The following is an 18,269-nucleotide window of genomic DNA, read 5'->3' as shown; positions in this document are numbered from 1 at the left end:
CCAGTGATGGTTGTTTCTATATAGGGAACTATTTAGTTTCTTAGCTAAGTAAGAAACAAAGTTCTATATCGCTTTCAACAGCTGAGGCTGAATACATTGCTGCAGGTAATGCATGCACTCAGCTTGTATGGATGAAAAGAATGCTAAGCGATTATGAAATTGTGCAAGATTCTATGGTCTTATTTTATGATAATTCAAGCGCAATTAATATCTCTAAAACTTCAATCCATCATTCACGAACCAAGCATATTGACATTATATATCACATATTCGTGAATTAGTGGAAGACAAGATAATTTCTTTGGATTATATTCCAACCGAGAATCAATTAACTGACATATTCACGAAACCGCTTGACAAAAGCAAGTTTGCAAAATTAAAATTTGATCTTGGTATGTGCAATGTGAATTGATAATTTATGTCTTTTTGTATCATAATGTATATATTTTTATTTTGAAATTTTTCAGATTTTAAAATTTATGAAAAATTATAAATTTTGTGAGGTGCACTACCAGTCGAGTACATACTCGACCAGTCTAGCACGATCGGTCGAGCATGTACTCGACCAGTCGTGAATCATGGGTTTGGCCTTTTATTTGGGAAAAATCACTTTTTCTTCATTTGGGTCTTCTTTCCATCGAGCCCTACCTCGACCGGTCGAACCCATCTTCGATTCCTCCATGGTTAGTGCATTGTTTTCGATTTTCCTGTAGATTCAACTCCTTTGTACTTCATTTTCTTCATTCGTGTGGTTTATTTCTTGTTTTATGTTAGTTTTTGGGATTCTCTACTCAAAATTTAATCTACTATAAATCCACTTTGCTTCTTTTGCAATCTACTTATTCCTTGCTTTCTTTATTGCAAAAGGATGGTAGAAATAAGAAGAAAAGATCTCGTGGTCCATCTTTATCTCATTCGGCTCCTATCATAGTGCACCACCTTCGGTCGCCCTAGGAAGATCCTAGTTATGTGAAGGATATTCAATTGTGTAATGTGATAGTAGAACGATCTATCAACGTTGATCATTTGGCTCCATTTGATGTTGTTCCTCCCCTTTAGTCTATGGGATGGGATAACATACTACATTGGGGTGGGCTGGCATACCGCTCCATTGCATAGGCTATGTATATGTACATTACTGATTTTTTTATTGAAAATCTGACATTAACTATTATGACCAAAGAAGGTCCAATTGATGTGGACCGTCATCTTATTTCTGGTTTAATGGACCTTCCAATTAATGATGAAGGTATTCCCATTAGTTCTCTAGTGGAAAAACCCTCTGAAACTGAGAAGCGAATGCTTATTAAGGATTTATGTAAGATAGAAGCGGAATGGAGTACTAGTAATGTGCTCGCCTCTAAGTTTCTGTTACCCAGATATAGAATCCTTCATAAGATTTTCATTTCAAATGTTTATCCTCAATCTGGTAACAAAACTGAACTTACTACATGTATGGTTCGTATTCTCCATTCTGTTATTGATGGAGTCTCTGTATGTCTTCCTTCTTTGATTTTTTATAGTATTATTTAGTTCCGTCTCCATCCAGGTCACAGCGATGTTCCCTTCACTTATCTTATGACTGTGTTAGCCACCATAGCTTAATGGCTATGCTTGTTGGAGAGGCTCCTATTAACCAACTACCCTTCAACAATTCTAACATTAACAAGATACATTTGAAGTTGGCCCCAGGCTAAGTTGATGTGGGTGCTAGTGGAGCTGCGGATGTAAATGAAGAGGAGGATGATTTACCTCCAGATGATGTCAATATGGATGACATTTTTGATGAACTTGAATCTGACTCTGCTAGTGATCCTGATTATCAGCCATCTGATTATGATGTGCGGTTGCGCTCTCTTGAGGAGAAGGTTGAAGGTATGCATGTGTCCCAACAAATGCAATTTAAATTTATGCACAAATATCTTAGCGCATTAACAAGGGACTTCATCAAATTGATCCTACTATACCTACTCCTTCTTCTGGTTCGGATTAGTAGTTAAATTTTTCATATGTAATAACTTTTAAACTACTTAAATTTCTCTTGTTCTATGGTATTTGACATGCTTGAACATGCTTGCTTTTGGATTTAGTTATCTTGATTATCTTGTTCATTAATCTTTTTCTTCCTCATTACTCTTCTTTTACTTCCTTGTTTATCTACTCTCGTTATCTTTTTATTGGTTCCTTCCTTTGTCATATTGTGATAAAAAGGGGAAGAATTTTATCATGCTTGTGATATGTGGAATGTGGATAGGTAGCCACCATTATTTTTTGTAAGGGGGAGTAAGTAAGGGGGAGTATTGTTGGGAGAATATTGATGCATATTTCTTTAACCGGTTCATAACTGGTGCATGATTCTTTGACCAGGTTAAAACTGGTGCATGATTCTTTATTGTGCGTATTATGTATATCTTGTTATATTGAAGTGTATTTTGTCACAAATTTGACAAAGGGGGAGATTGTAAGTGCTATGTTTTCTAGCTCCTATGATTATCAAATTTTGTAGTGCCAAAACCTCTTGAAATCTGTCTTATGTAGCTCTTCTACATATTCAAGATCATGTATCTCATGTACAAGAACAAAGGTCTTTACCTCAAGAACTTCGAATGTAAGATCAAGAGATATACAAGTTCAAGTTCAAGTTCAACATCAAGTGTTAGTTCAATCTTTCAAGCTTCAATAGTTAAAGGTTTCAAAGCTTCATCCATGTCAAGACAAAGTTCTTTACTTTGGTACTTAAAGCTCAAGATGAAATACAAGTCAAGTATCTCAAGTTCAAGCTTCAAAGCATTTCAAATTCAAGCTTCAAAGAGTTACAAGTTCATGTTTCAACATACTTCAAGATGTCATGCTTCGTGTACGTCAAGAACAACTATCAACTGAAGCAAAAGAAGATTCAATGTTCATACATCGCTTATAAGGTATGAATGACCCTAGATTGACCATAGGTTAGGTCATAATGATTACATACTTTAATTGGGTCACTTTATAAGTGTATAGGATATTTCTCGACTAGTCTTAGCCTATGTTCGACTAGTCTTAATACTAGCTCGACCAGTCTAAGAAATTCCTCGACTAGTCCAAGATTTGTTACTTATTTTCAGGACTTTTTGTTTGATCTTCGACCAGTCCTGGAGACTGCTCGACCAGTTGAGCAGCCTCGACTCAAAGTCCAGCAACTAAATTGGGTCCCACACAACTAGTCGAGAGCAGGGTTCGACCGGTTGTGCAGGCCACTCGACCAGTCATAGAACGGTTTTATCTTATCGCACCCAAAATTTCAAAATTTTGTTGGTCCTTCGACCAGTTGAGCTGTCCTCTAGGCCAGTCGAGTAAACAGTTTCTGCACTTATATATAGAGCATGATTTTCAAAGTTTTTCATTCAATTCAAGCAAAATCAAGACACTACTCTGAGAGATAAGTTAGTGATATTCTTAAGTTATTTAGTGCTCATTGAATATTCTCTTTAATTAGTTTTTTGTATTTGATTTTGTATTCTACATTCCAATCCTATTTGAAGAAGGGATTTTTGTTTTCCCCTTTCTTGGAATCAAAATCAAATCAAGCAAGCCCAAGGTGATTTTAATCTAAAAATCATTTAGAACTTAGAACCTTTTCATCAGTGAGTGTGGACATTGAACATCTACGTTGAATATCTACTTCGAACGGTTCTACCGGGCTGCATCAAAGGAGAATATCCAGATAAGTATTTTACAGTTTTATAAATCTCTTTCTTTTGGTTTCTTTGAGATTGTGCCAGAAAAATCTGTTTCTTTTGGTTTGTCTGAGGTGATCCAGAAAACTCAAAGTGTGGGATTTTTTGAATTGTGTAAGCCCACTTGAAAAACATAATTGTGAAGGTTTTAGGTGAACCATTAAAAACCTATTACATAGTGAACGCTAGTATCCATTGTGTGAGGATATTAGGAGTGGAGTAGTTGTGTGACGATTTTTCTAAACAGTTGGTGTACACACAAGCGAACCAGTATAATTTCGGGTCTTGTGGTAGATGATTGATTGTGACATTGTGTGGATGTCGTAATTTCCTTTTATGCAATTGTGGAAGAACGCTATAATCTTTTTATGTAAGTGTAGGAATGTTGTAATAGCTTAGTTTATTTTCTTTGCTATTTATTTATTTATTTATTCCTCTGTATCAATTTGAGATTTTGATGCACAGACCTTTTTAGGAATTAGGTTGTCTTACCATAAACCATTGGTTTTTGGTCTAAGGTTGTCCTTAGAACAACATCTGTATCAACCTCTCAATACTTATACATTTGACGTTGTTTTTCATTTCCGCATTGTGAAATTGTTTAAGTGCTATCTTTATTTATATTTATTTAATTCCGCATTTAAGTTTTTAATTTGGCATAGACCTATTCACCCCCCCCCCCCCCCAAGACTTTAGCTTGGCCTTTTCAGGTTTTGAATACAAACTTTGCAAAAAACAAATTCGGAATGAATTTTACGAATTTATACGATTTGACAAAAAAGTATCCTGATATCAAGCCCTTCTTTAGGAAGGAGCAATACAAAAGAACTTGTCAGGTAGGGCATACTACTATGGTCCTAACTATGAGGAAATTACGCCTGAAGTAGTGGTTAAGAAGCCATCTGTGTGTTCGGCATTAGTTAGAATGGAAGCAACTATGCCGATCATATAGTTAACTCATAAGGTATATAAGTTTGATATTAGCCAAGCCGACGAAATCTTTAATATCATGTTGGCTGAGAAATTCATTAAAACTCCCATTAACTATAAAATACCCATGGTCAAAGAGTTAAAAGAGACTTGAGTATTATAAGTGGCATGGAACCCATTCCCACTCCATTAGCAATTGTGTGGTTTTGAGGAATATCATCTAGGACAATATGGACCGGGAATTACTGAAATTTCTTGAGAAAGTAAAGGAAGCAATGTTGATTGATACTGATCCATTTCCACCTAACCTGGAGATCAACATGGCCACAGTCAATCTTTAGAAACTGGCTTGACTGTGATAGAAGGTTGACCTTAGGCCTTGCGATCACCAGGTTGTGGCATGACAACTCGGCAAGAGACACTATACGTCTGGGCAGGCGGCCATAAGTGCAGAAGTATAGCCAAGAGCATCACCACCAATCAACTTTGAACCACACCTATGCAGTCAATGCACAAGGGCAATCCGGCCAACCAAGTTATTACTTGATTCAGCTAGTCAGATTGAACCTGGGTTTTTACAGAGGATCGAAGGAGCAAACTCCTACCAGCAATGGAGAACGTACCGACCTCATATTGACCCTTCTCAGCCAGCTCCATCATTAAGACATATAATGGTCATACCTCACCCTTCTTAGGAGGAGGTCTGCAGGATGGTTAGTCACCCCAAATTTCTAGCTATACCTGAAGGGATGACTCACACTCAAAAGGGGCATTAGCAAAGACGACAAGCTGCTAAGCGAAGAGAATTAGCCTACATGAAGAATGAGCCTTAGCCAGTGGCCATGCAACCACATCAGACGCTGAGGATTCCTAAAATAGGGGATGAGCAATTAAATGTGAATATGATCAATTTGCTAGTAAAACCTGTCCTAAATGATCTAGTTCTGGAAAGCCCGTAGATTAACACAGAAGATAGGAAAGATACTGAAAACTTTGAAGGTTCGACTGAGTATCTCATCGATGAGTGCTTTTTGGGCGATGACTTGTTGATTGAAGAGATTCTTGCTACAACAAAATTGTTAGAAGAAACCTCACCTAGCCCTAAAGAGGTACGGGTAGCTTCGATTATGAATTACCTAAGTACTGTACCAACTACCAAGAGTGTTGAATAGCAAAAAAATTTGGAAACACCAAGGGGGCAATGTCTAAATTCCAAAATAGCATTTGGATCATTACCACCAGTCATGGTGGATTGTAATAAGGTGATCACACTCCCATTGAGTTTTTAGGCTAAGCCATCTCAGCCCAACGAGATGGTAAAAGACATGGAAGAACTTGGTCCTCTGGAGATAACACAACACGGTTCCTTCTACCTTGAGGATGGGATCAAAAACATATCAACTGTCACCATTAAGCCAGGTACATGCTTTGAGAAAGTGGTCATAGAAAGACCTACCATTACCATGACCTAACACTTGAAGACTATATATATATATATATATATATCCATTTAGAGGGATGTCCAGTCACCAGAGTCTTGGTCGACAATGGGGCAACTGCGAACATTCTATGAAAACGATGACATAATTAGGAAAGAGCGATGCCGACCTAGTCACAACTGAAGTCACAATTATTAATTTTACTGGGGGATAATAAAAACACGTGTTGTCTTGCTTATCGAGTTGATGATGGGAACCAAGAAAGTGTTGGACGATTCTTTATAGTCGACACCTCATCCAATTACAATGTCTTGTTGGGGAGAGACTGGACACACACTTTCTCATGTTTCCCATCGTCCTTGCACCAGTTCATAATTTTATGGAACCAAGATAAGGTTGAATTGGTGTTGGCCAACAATAAGCCATTCTTGGCTACATCTAATGTGGCCGAGGCATATTTCTATAGAGATGAAGTTGGGTCGATACATTTCACTGAGAGAAATAAATTGGGTGTCCAACAGGAATATGTAAGACCCGTAACCTTGTGAGGCCGACTGTACGCTTCATTTTCAGTGCCAACACATTCCCGATGAACCAGATCGACAAGTTTTGATCGCGGCCCTATGTTACTACCACAACACTCCAAGACTTGTACCTTAGCGATCGTGCAAGCGTCGCAATTCCAAGGCCGCGTGACATGCCCTATTGCGATACCCAGATTAGAAGTTATAGTTTTTAGCATAATCTGAGGTGGACCACGCAATATACGTATATTGCGGGCTCCACTTAGACAAATCTCAATGTTGTCAAATCAATCAATCCATCAATCAACCCATCCATCACTCATGTCACTCTCTCCCCATTAGTCAAACAAGCTCATACCTTTCTCATGCAACTCATACCCTTACCCATGCTAGCCATCATTTTTCCTTCTTTTTCTCTCCATTTTACCCCTCTTTTCACAATTACCTGTCTACCCAAAAAGCTTTACCACAAAAAATCCCAAACCCCTCTCATTTCCCCAAAAATCTTCCTAGCAAATGTGAGTGAGAACAAAGAGAGAAAAGAGATTAGAGTAGAGAGAAAATATTAAAGAGTGATTAAAGGGAGAGATTAAGAGAAAATAGAGTGTTTAGGAGAGATTAGAGAGAGAGAGATTGAGGGTAATTTTGAGGGTTAGAGGAGTCTAGGAGGATCTAGGACCATCCAAGCTGTTCGTTCGATGATCCAGCCCGATCTGACCTTCCATCATCACTGTGAGTGCATGGGAGGATCAAGACCTTCCCTTTCTTTGTGGTTTTTCTATTTTGGTAGGCCCACAAGGGTAGGACTCACCTTGATCATGTATTAAGTATGTGGTGGACCCCATAGTAGTGGGGGGCCACCCCGATGGCCAGATCCCCTCCCCTTGCTTTTTCTTTTCATTCTCTTTCCCTATCTTTTCTAACTTTTAAAGGTGTTGTGGGGCCCACAAGTGGGCTACGTTGTTGAAAAGTATGCCCTATACGCTATCATTGCGTGGACCACCTTATGTGGCCCACCATAATGTTTATTTTCCATTTAAACTATTGATTAGAGATTGCACATATTTAGATGGTGGGAATCCATTAAAAATCAAATTGATGCAAGCTCCTTGGCCCATCATGTGTTGAACAGTTTGATGGACGGAGTAGATGTGTCAAGGTGGACCCCACCACCCCTAAACACAACTAAGAAAGAGGGAAGGGCAGTACCACGGTTGTTGGATGCTAGCAGCGTCTCTGGACGTTGTTGCTTAGCAACATTCCACCTGGAGGAATGTCCACCCCACTCGTGGGACCCACATTGATGTATGTGTCCCATCCACTCTATCCATACGCTTAATCAAACCATTTTGGTCATTGAGCCCAAGTTCTAAGCCAATCCACATCCCAAGTAGGCCACACTGTGTGAAGAATATGAGGTTAGTAAGCCTACGTCACTAACGCATTTGCATGGGAGCCGTGGGGTGGGTTTCTACTCATGGGATCCATTATGATGTATTTCTTAGATGCACACCTCCCATCTATTTTCCTAGTTCATTTTGGCCGTAGAGCCCCAAAAACCTAGCTAATCTAACCATCTAGGCACTAAGGCAAACAATGTCCATCTGTTGAAACCTACATGGCCTCCAATCCAATTGACCTACATGGTGGATGGATTAGATCATCCACATGGGACCCACTTTGATAGTGTATCCAAAACAAAAAAATATATATAATAATAATATTAAAAGAAAAAAAAGGGCCAAGCACGTTGATGCGTGCTGGCTGGTAACTCTTTCTGGCCAGGTATGGGTCTCATAATTGGGACCCATCATAATCGTTTTTGCATAATTCGTGCCATTCATCAACTTCTCCAAATCACTTTAGGCCTTGGGCCAAAATATGAGGCAGATCTGAGTCTTTAATGGGCCGCACGAAGGGAAACAAAATCCTGCTATTGAAACCTTCCAAGGCCCGTTGTGGGGTCTTTGTTCATCCAAATTAGTCCAACTTAGAGCCTACTAGACTTCTCTCAACCTGGAATACATGGTGAATGAGTCAGATTATCCAAGTGGGACCCACCTTAGAAGTGCAACAAAAAAAATAAGAGGTTGTTGGATGCCAGCCACATGTAGGCACTGTTACTAATGCCCATATGGGTGGATGCCCAGCAGTGACATGGGAGTGGGGCCCACTCATGGGACCCCCATGATGTGTGTAATTCATCCATGCAGTTCATCCGTCTTACCGGATTATGTTAGGCCTTAAGCCCTAAAATTAGGATGATCCAACTCCTAGGCGAACCATACTAGGGGGAAACAGTGGGCAGGGATTGCTGCCCATTTTTTTGTAGCACTTGTGCGACCCACCTTGAGGTTTATGTTCCATCCATGTCGCCCATCCTTCTCTCGGGTCATGTTAAACCATAATCCCAAGAGTTTAAGCCAATCCAAACCTTAGGTGGGCCGCACCAGGGAAATGTGGGGTTAAAACCCTCATGGACTTGGGAATCCCTGGATCATGGATCCCTTTGATTTTTAGTTATGTTTGGCATTCTGGATTCAAATCCCTAATTAGTGGGCATCTGAATGTTGACACTATGGTTATATTAAATCCATTTAAGCATATACCTGGCCTGAAATGATGAAATCCTAAGACTCAGATGGCTATAAGCATAGGATCACATCATAGTGACTAACCAATGAATTGTAATCGTTAGCAATGATCAACGGTGCAGATCATCTTACTAAAGTAATTATAGTGACGTCATTAATAATCTGATTAATTTGGGATATCATTAGTGGGCCATGTTCCCAAATGGATTGGTAGCCTAGTGACACACATGTTGTACATGTGGGTGTCCATCCGGTTCACTCCTAATGGACCCTACCTTAGTATATGTATTTTACTCATGCCTTATAGGCTACCTGAGGAGCCGATGTTTGTCTAACGTGGGCCACACCACATAGACTTCTATATTTCTAGTGGGACCTACTATTCAGTTCCCACTCTCTGTATATGATGTGTCAATTAAGGCCCATTATCACCTGATATGTTTGATAACATGCTAGCGTACTTGGCCTAATAGGACACACTAAGAACATGCTTAGTATAAAGATATCATGCCTAGTTATATGCTCATACGCATCATTTGTATGCATGTTGTGAATAATGACTGATCATAGCATATGCCTTTCGGCTTGAAATACTTAGGGGATTCCATATGAGATAGGGTTGTCCCACATGATCGCGCGGTACACGCAGGTTTAATGCATGACTTAGATGGTATGACTTATGCATTTCGCATCTTACGTGTCACGATCACTTACGCCCTACCAACATCAAGGTTACGACCTCCAAAGGCATATCGTGGATGGCCGGATTGGATACCGAAAATATCCGTTCTAGCATTAGGGCACTATGGATGTCCTTGGGTGAAAATTCCTAAACCCCCGTGGTACCAGTAGGATGCTTCAACGTCGAGACTGAGTGAATAACATGAGCGCACGAGCGCCAAATACAAGTAGGCCGCATTCTCACATGTCATGGTTGATTGAAAAGGGGTGTGACCTTATTCACTTGAGGGTAGGGGGTTGTAAGCTAGGTTGAGTCTAACCAGCTCATAAATGGGTGAGCATTGGCATACCATTGACGAGGTAAATAGTGAGGTCTTTTCTACTCACTGAGTCATGTGCGTCATGGGTGGTAGCCAGTGTTAAAGTGTACTAAATCGCGGTGATATTTCCAGCAATGAACTATTCTGATATATGGACTAGTTGAGGATTAACATGTTTGTATTGCATTTTTAGCAATGACATTCGGCCATATAGGTCTTGCATTGCATAGCTTTGGTATGGCTAACATCATTTATAGACTTGCCAGTTTAGCCCTCCATCATTTCCGCTTACTTTGACATTTGTATGCTTGGCACATGCCTTGCACATGTACGCACTCTCTAAGCTTCATAGTAAGCTTATGCACATTTGTCATGTGCAGGTTATGCTAGACCGCAACAGCATTGAGGTAGGAGCATGTGCTTGATCTTTTAAAGTTTTGTTATATCATGTATTTCTCTTTCAACACTATACTCAAAGATTATATTAGTGGATATGTGGTGATGATGTTTTGTAACTTGGTACACTTGTTGTAGTTATGCTCCTTTACAAAACAAAAATCACCCTGAAAATTCTCCTTGTAGGATCCTAGGATCGGAACCTAGCGTATGGGAGCTAGGATCCGAGAATGGGGTACTATAAAGGTTGTCGGCTCCGGATTCGATGGCTAGAAATTTTGTGAGCCCGGTTCCTGAATTTAGGGCATGGCAGAATATTTACTGCAATTCATCTGGACAATATACTGCAAAATATTGCTATCATGATATGCCTAGATGATGAACTACCGAAGATTATAGTACCATGTCAAGCAGTTCCACACTGTATTATAGAAGAGATCCCATGATAAGTGCACCATCAATCGATGGGAGGACGACCAAGTTTACGGCCAAGTTTATGATCGAGTTCCCAGTCAGAATAAAGAACCTTAAGGAGAGCTCGAGAGAATATTGTAGTGGTTGCTTTGTTAACCTGGCCGAAACTGTAATAATGACAGATGAGGTGGCCGAAAACGGCATAGATCTAAAGTATCTGAAGAAGGCTCCCAAAAAGTTAGATGATTCTCAAGCCCGGGTCTAGGATCCCCTGGGCAAAGTAAATTTGGAGACAGCAAAATCCTAAGCTGACTTTCATTAGCGGTTTGTTAGAACCACAAGCCCAGGCCAAGCTCACTGATCTGCTCAGAGAGTTTGTTGATTTTTTCATGTGGTATTACCACAAGAAGCCTGGTTTAGACTGAAACATGATTGAACTCAGGTTACTGATAAAGGAAGGCTATCGACAACACAAACAACCACATAGGTGAATGACAATGGAGATTACCCAGAAAATAAAGGAGGAGATCGAAGAGTTATTAAAGGTAGGATTCATCAAGCTCATCAGATATGCTGAATGGATCTCCAATGTGGTTTTAGTCATTAAGAAAAACGGTAAGCTTCAAGTATGTATCAATTTTAGATATTTAAATCAAGCCACGTATAAAGACGAGTATCCAATGCCAATGGCCGATCAACCGATCGACCAAGCAGCTAGGCATCATATGGTTTCTTTTATGAAGGGGCATTTGGGAGACAACAAAATAAGCATAGCACCTGATGATGTGTCAAAAACGATATTCATATGTCTTGGACCTTTGGGAACCTTTTGTTGGATGGTTATGCCATTCGGGAGAACAAAATAAGCATAACATTTAATGATGTGTCAAAAACAATATTCAGATGTCCTAGACCTTTAAGAACTTTTTGTTGGATGGTTATGCCATTTGGTCTTTAAAATGCAGGGCTACTTATCAAAAGGCAATGTATGCTATCTTTCATGATATGATTAACCACTTCATGGAAGTACATATTGACGAGGCGGTGATCAAGTCATCCAATATTGTAGAGCATTTTGCCCATTTGCACAAATCATTTGAGCGAATGAGAGTTTAAAGGTTGAAAATACCCCCATTAAGTGTGCTTTTGGAGTCTCGACCAGCAACTTCCTAGGATTCCTTATGCATCAACGAGGGATCGAGATAAATCAAAACAAGGCACGAACGATCATCGATGCTCAGCCACCTGGGACAAAACGGAGTTGCAACATTTTCTCAGTCAAGTTAACTTTACGTGCAGATTCATTTCTAATTGTGTAGGAAAAAATAACATGTTTTCTCTATTAGTGAAGTTGAAACAATGAGATGAATTCAGATAGAAGTGGAACATCAATTGGCTTTTGATAAAATCAAGGAATACTTAATAAAGCCAGTAGTGTTGATGCCACCAGTTAAATGTTGATCACTTAAGCTGCATGTCGCGACTTCTCCATAGTCAATTGGAGCCCTACTAGCACAAGACGATGATGATCTAAGAGAGCATGCAATCTACTACCTCAATTGAACGCTGCTAGATACTGAAAGACGATATTCTGTAATTAAAAAAGAAAATTTGTGCTTGTCATTCTATTTTATGGCTACTAAGTTAAGACATTATTTATAGGCCGAGTCAATTAATATAATTACAATTATTGATATAGTGAAATAAATGTTAAATCGACCAATTTTGAATGACCGAATCGACAAATGGGTGTTACCTTTATCTGAGTTTGATCTTAAATATGTGCCCCAAAGAGCAGTAAAAGGACAGGCCATAACAAAATTTTTGGATGCTTATCCGTCCGACATAGAAAGTCAACTTCCTCTAGAGGCGTTAGACTTATATCAGGTATATTTGACGACTTGGAAACTCATTTTTTATGGTTTAAGAACCGACAAATTATCAGGAGCAGGAATTATTTTAATCGTCCCAGATGGAAAGAGGCAGTAATTTGCATTCCAATTAGAATTTGAATATACCAATAATCAAGACAAATATGAAGCTTTGGTGATCAGGTTGAAAATGCTGATAGAATTAGGTGTACGGAACATATCAGTAATAAGCGATTAACAATTAGTAATAAAGCAAAGGCAGGTTTGTTTAAGTGCACCAATGTTGCACTATTGCCATATTATGCCCTAACGAGTCAGCTGATGGATAATTTTGATGAGGTCAAATTGAGGCATGTAACTTGAGAACACAATGTTGATGCCAATGAGATGACACAATTGTTAGCTCGACTCCGAATTGCCTAAGGATCCAATCAGAGAATGCTTTATGTGCAAAAGAGGTCTTTGCTCTCAATTTGTTAAAGGGAATCGACCCCGGAAATTTATAAGACCGAGATAAATAAAAACGATTGGAGAACTCCGATCATGGGCTATATTCAATGTCCTCGGGCCAAACCCAGTAGGGATATCTGAATAATAACTCATAATTACGTCATGGTCGATAGTGAACTATATAGAAAGGGGGCCGATGACTTGTTATTATGATGCTTAGACCGAAAGGAGGCCATGTTAGCCATGGACGAAGTACATGAGGTGTTGTGTGGAGCACACCAATTTGGAAGAAAGAGGAGGCTCACGCTTATATGTTATGGGTATTTTTGGCTGAAAATTATGGCCAACTATATCCAATATGCTAAGGGGTGTAAGGCATGTTAGAAACATGGGCCGATACAACATGTGCCTGCGGTCAAGTTGCATTTTATCGTTAAGCCTTGTATTTTTTAGGGTGGACCATTAATTTAATAGGCCAAATCAATCCGCCTTCATCAAAACTAGACAATTTTATCATAGAGGCCACTAATTATTTTACTAAGTGAGTAGAAGCAAAATCCATGAAGGGAGTCAACCATAAAGAAATTATTGAATTTATCGAGATCTACAGTATTCATAGATTTGAAATTCCTAAGTCTATTACCTTGGACTAAGGTGCAACATTCTCATCCCAAGAAGTCAAAATGATGGCCGAACAGTACAAGATTAAAATACTACATTCAATGCTTTACTATACACCGGCTAACGACTAAGCCAAGGCTAGCAACAATGTCATAAAAAATATCTTGAGAAAGATGATCGAGGATAATCCATGTGAATGACATACTAAATTATTTGAAGCCCTGTGAGTTGACCGGAATTCACCTCAGACTTGTACAGGGGTAAGCCCTTTCGCACTCACTTATGGGCATGATGCAGTATTGCCTTTAAAGGTTATTATGCCATCCCTAAGGGTTATGTACCAGGCTGGCTTAACCACGGCTGAGTTTACAGAAGCCATGTTGATCGAGTTAGAGGAGCTAGATGAGACATGATTGAAGGCCTTAGATTCTATTAAAACCAACAAGGCTAGGGTTGCTCAAGCCCATAACAAAAGAGTAAAGGAAAAGCTTTCAAAGAATGAGACATGGTTTGGAAGGTGGTGTTAACATTGGAGTCTAAGGACACTACTTTTAAAAATGATTGCCCACTTGGGATGGACTATTCACTATTGTCAAAGTTCTCTGAGGTGGATTTTATATCCTTTGTGACATGCAAGAAAAGGTTGCAAAGGCTCCAATTAATGAGAAATTCTTGAAGACCTATCATCCCAGTATGTGGGAAATGGTGCAAGGTCAGGCCGAGTAATAATACTTGAAGCAATAATTCCTTACCGCTAAAGAATAAATTGAAATCTAACATAGTCAAGAAGAAAGCATTGAATAGAAAAATATTTTATTAATGCGGAAGAAGAAAACATATGTGCGCCCTTGACCAACTATCTATCTATCTATCTATCTATCTATATATATATATATATATATATATATATATATATATATATATATATATATATATAAAGAAAAAGAAAACAGAGACCTAACCGAGTGAGTACTTCAGGTGTGCGATGACTTGATTTCTTCAAATTCTTCATGTGCACGTGCCTTGGTGTCATCCACCTGGCATTTCCTGTTCTTCCAGGACTTCCCTTCGATCACGATGCGCTTAAAGAACTGTGTGATTTCATCCATGCGATGGTCGATGATCATGGCATTAGTCTCTGCCTCACTTTTGAAGGCACTGCTCTCCTATGACTAAGATTGAAAAATACCAATTTGGGAGTTGATGAAAGCCCAGAGTTCTTAGGAGTTGGAGCGATCTCTTCCAGGGTAAAGGCATTTCGTCTCCTTGATGTCGTCCTTCATATCCTTACGCTGGACTAAGAGAACTCGCAACACATCTTGCTAAACTAATGCTGCCAATTCCAATGAAGGCATTCGTTTTAGGCCACCTCGTATTTCTTGGGGAGGGGGCATGCTTCTTCTCAGATGGAGGCTCATTGTTTCAGTAGGCAAAGGATGCACTAAGTTTCAAATTCAACCTCAAAGAAGGTGTTCCCAAGGCGATGAAGTGTCCTCAAAGTCTCTAGGATTTCTCCCAAAGGTGCATTAGTGAAGGCAGCTTCTAATGAAAAAATATATGTCGAATAGAAGGGATGATTGACCGTAGTATTCAAGGTCGTCAGAGAAGATCTCCTTCAGAAAGGCCTTAACCTGAAAAAGTGGAGAAGAGACCACAATAAAAGACATGTTGGCGGAAAGTTCTAAAACTTTAGAAATTGAGGAAGTCTAAATTCATGAAGAAATGAAAGGTAAAAGTGTTGTTTATATAGATATTAAAGGGTAGGGATCGTTCCCACATTTGATGCATCATGGAAAGGGTGATGTGCAGTAACGACATGCAAGGGACTGTACCACCTTTCGAGGAGTTGGGACATGCAGCCACAATGGCATTTACTTCGACCAAAAAAAAATGGCATGCGACTTCTCGTTCCAGTGCTATGTCACCATGGCAATTACACTATATAGCATACAAAGAAAAAAAAACTAAGAAAGATGGCTGAGAGGAATGAAGAGACAAAAATTATGGTATGGCTGATTTTATAAATTCCAAATTATTTTACAGACTGATAATTTTTTAAAAAATGAAAAGAAGAAAAATAAGAGATCATCTCCATTATCCTCTCCTGCCTAGCTACTTGTTTGGTAAGCGTTGCTTGACTCATCAGGGCCACACGTCTGAATTGACCAATTGGTGATGTTCTATCCTAGACGAAGTCGACCAGAGTGTTAATCTCTCTCCTGCTCCCCACAAACCTTTTCTATCTCTTCTCGACGTTTCCTCAAAGCATCTAACTGCTCCTCTAATGTCACAATCTGGGCAATAAGATCGACCCTTTCCACTTTAGATTCTTTCAGTTTAGTGTATGCAATAGAAAGTTTTTCTCTAGCAGCACTAACCTGTATCACTTCAAAGTTCGCGACCGAGTGTTCAGCCTAGATCTTCTCGACTATAACATTGATCTCGTGATACTCTTGTACAAAGTCTAGGAGCTCACGAAGTATAGGTACTTTGGTCGAGATGGTTCCATCCAAGTGAGAGAATACTTGATAGCATTGGACGAGAAATACAAGTCTCTCAACCGACCCTGTGAAAATAACCTCTATGAACCTGAATGTATGAGAGGTTGTAATTCATCCTTGATTTACTAAAATTTTAAGGAAGGTAGAGGAGACTCGGCCACAATGATATCTCAGTTTGTGTCATAGTGGAAGCAGATGGTGGCTTCGAAGGATTGACGACTTTAGATATGGTGAAAGTAGTGGAGTTCGTCACAACAACCTTGCTGGTTGTTTCTCGGCAAGGGGTAGTTATTTATGGCATATCAGCTGGCCGAGTTGGTTCTTCTTCTTCCTCATCCACAATCACTAGGAGTCTAGCATCTATGACGGGAGGAAGTTGTCACACCCCAAACTCGAAAAGTGGGCTCACAAAATTTTTGATTGTCGACAGCCTCCGTAGTACCCCATTCTCGACTCGTAGCACCCATACGCTAGATTTCGATCCTGGGATCCTACAAGGAGGATTTTCCAACGTACTTTTAACTCGTAATAAGCATAACCACAAGTTTACCCAAATCATAAAGGCAACATCATCATCACATATCCATTAATATAAACATTTGATTACAGTGCTAAAAGGAAAATACGTATATCGAAATCAAATCTCCAGAAGTCAGCTGCACACTCCAAGCTCGACGCTACTGCAACCTAATGCACCTACACGCATCTATTGTGCTTAAGCTTATAGAAAGCTTAGAGGGTGGTGTAAGTGTGTATAAAGGATAAGTGTCAAGTATTCAATACAATGCCATAATCATACAATATCAAAAATACTGGCAAGATCATGAATCATACGATATCAGAGTAAGCGAAAATATTGACAGGTCTATAAATCATTCAATATCAGAATATGCAATGCGGATTGACCATGCAAATGCGGAATCATAGAGAGCTAAATATCATATGCCGAGGATGTAATACAATATGCAAATCATGACGAGCCACAAAGACCATCAACCTCATCTAAGCCATATAAATGCAGAAACCTAGTAACCTAAAATGTTAAATGTTGCGAATGCAATGCAATATGCGGTGCGAATGAAATGACTAAGCTGGAGTGAAGTCGGGATGATTGTACGTAGTATTGCAGGCTATGGGGTCCATCACAAGGGACTTCTATCCAAACCAGTCCCATACCTAAATTTAGATAACCAAACTCAATGTGGTAAACCCCTGACCTCAGGTTAGTCGCGGCCCCAACCAAAATCCTTACCATTGCGAAGGTACACAATAATTAGTTGCGCACCACCAGCCCGAGTGTATAGTGAATGAATGAATGAGTATGTAACTCCTGATCAATAAGTCCATATATCAGTACTTTACATCTCTAGGATTATCACCGGGGTCTAGTACACTTCAAACCAGATTGCCACCCCATCGTGCACAACTAGGTGAGTAGAAGAGACCTCACTATCCGCCTGGCCAGTAGTTAGCCAATACCTACCTGGTACGTTGATAGCAGACTCATTTATGAGCTAGTCAAACTTAACCTAGTTTTACCCACTACGAATCGGGCGGATAAGGCCACACCCCCTTCCAACTGACCACGACACAGTGGGAGACGCGACCTACTGGTATTCGACACTCGGGCGCTCATGTAATCCACTCGGTCTAGATGTTGGAGCGTCCTCTGGTACCAAGAGGGTTTAAAAATTTTTACCAAGGGCCATCTATGGCGGCCCGATGCTAGTAACAAATTTTCAGTGTCCTATCTGGTCATCCACGACATGACTGTGGAGGCTACGGCCCTGATGTTGCTAGGGCATACAATAA

This window comes from Magnolia sinica, chromosome 10 (genome assembly GCF_029962835.1).
Source record: "Magnolia sinica isolate HGM2019 chromosome 10, MsV1, whole genome shotgun sequence".
Taxonomy (NCBI): domain Eukaryota; kingdom Viridiplantae; phylum Streptophyta; class Magnoliopsida; order Magnoliales; family Magnoliaceae; genus Magnolia; species Magnolia sinica.
The sequence above is the reverse complement of the archived record's forward strand: the minus strand, read 5'-3'. Positions refer to the sequence as shown.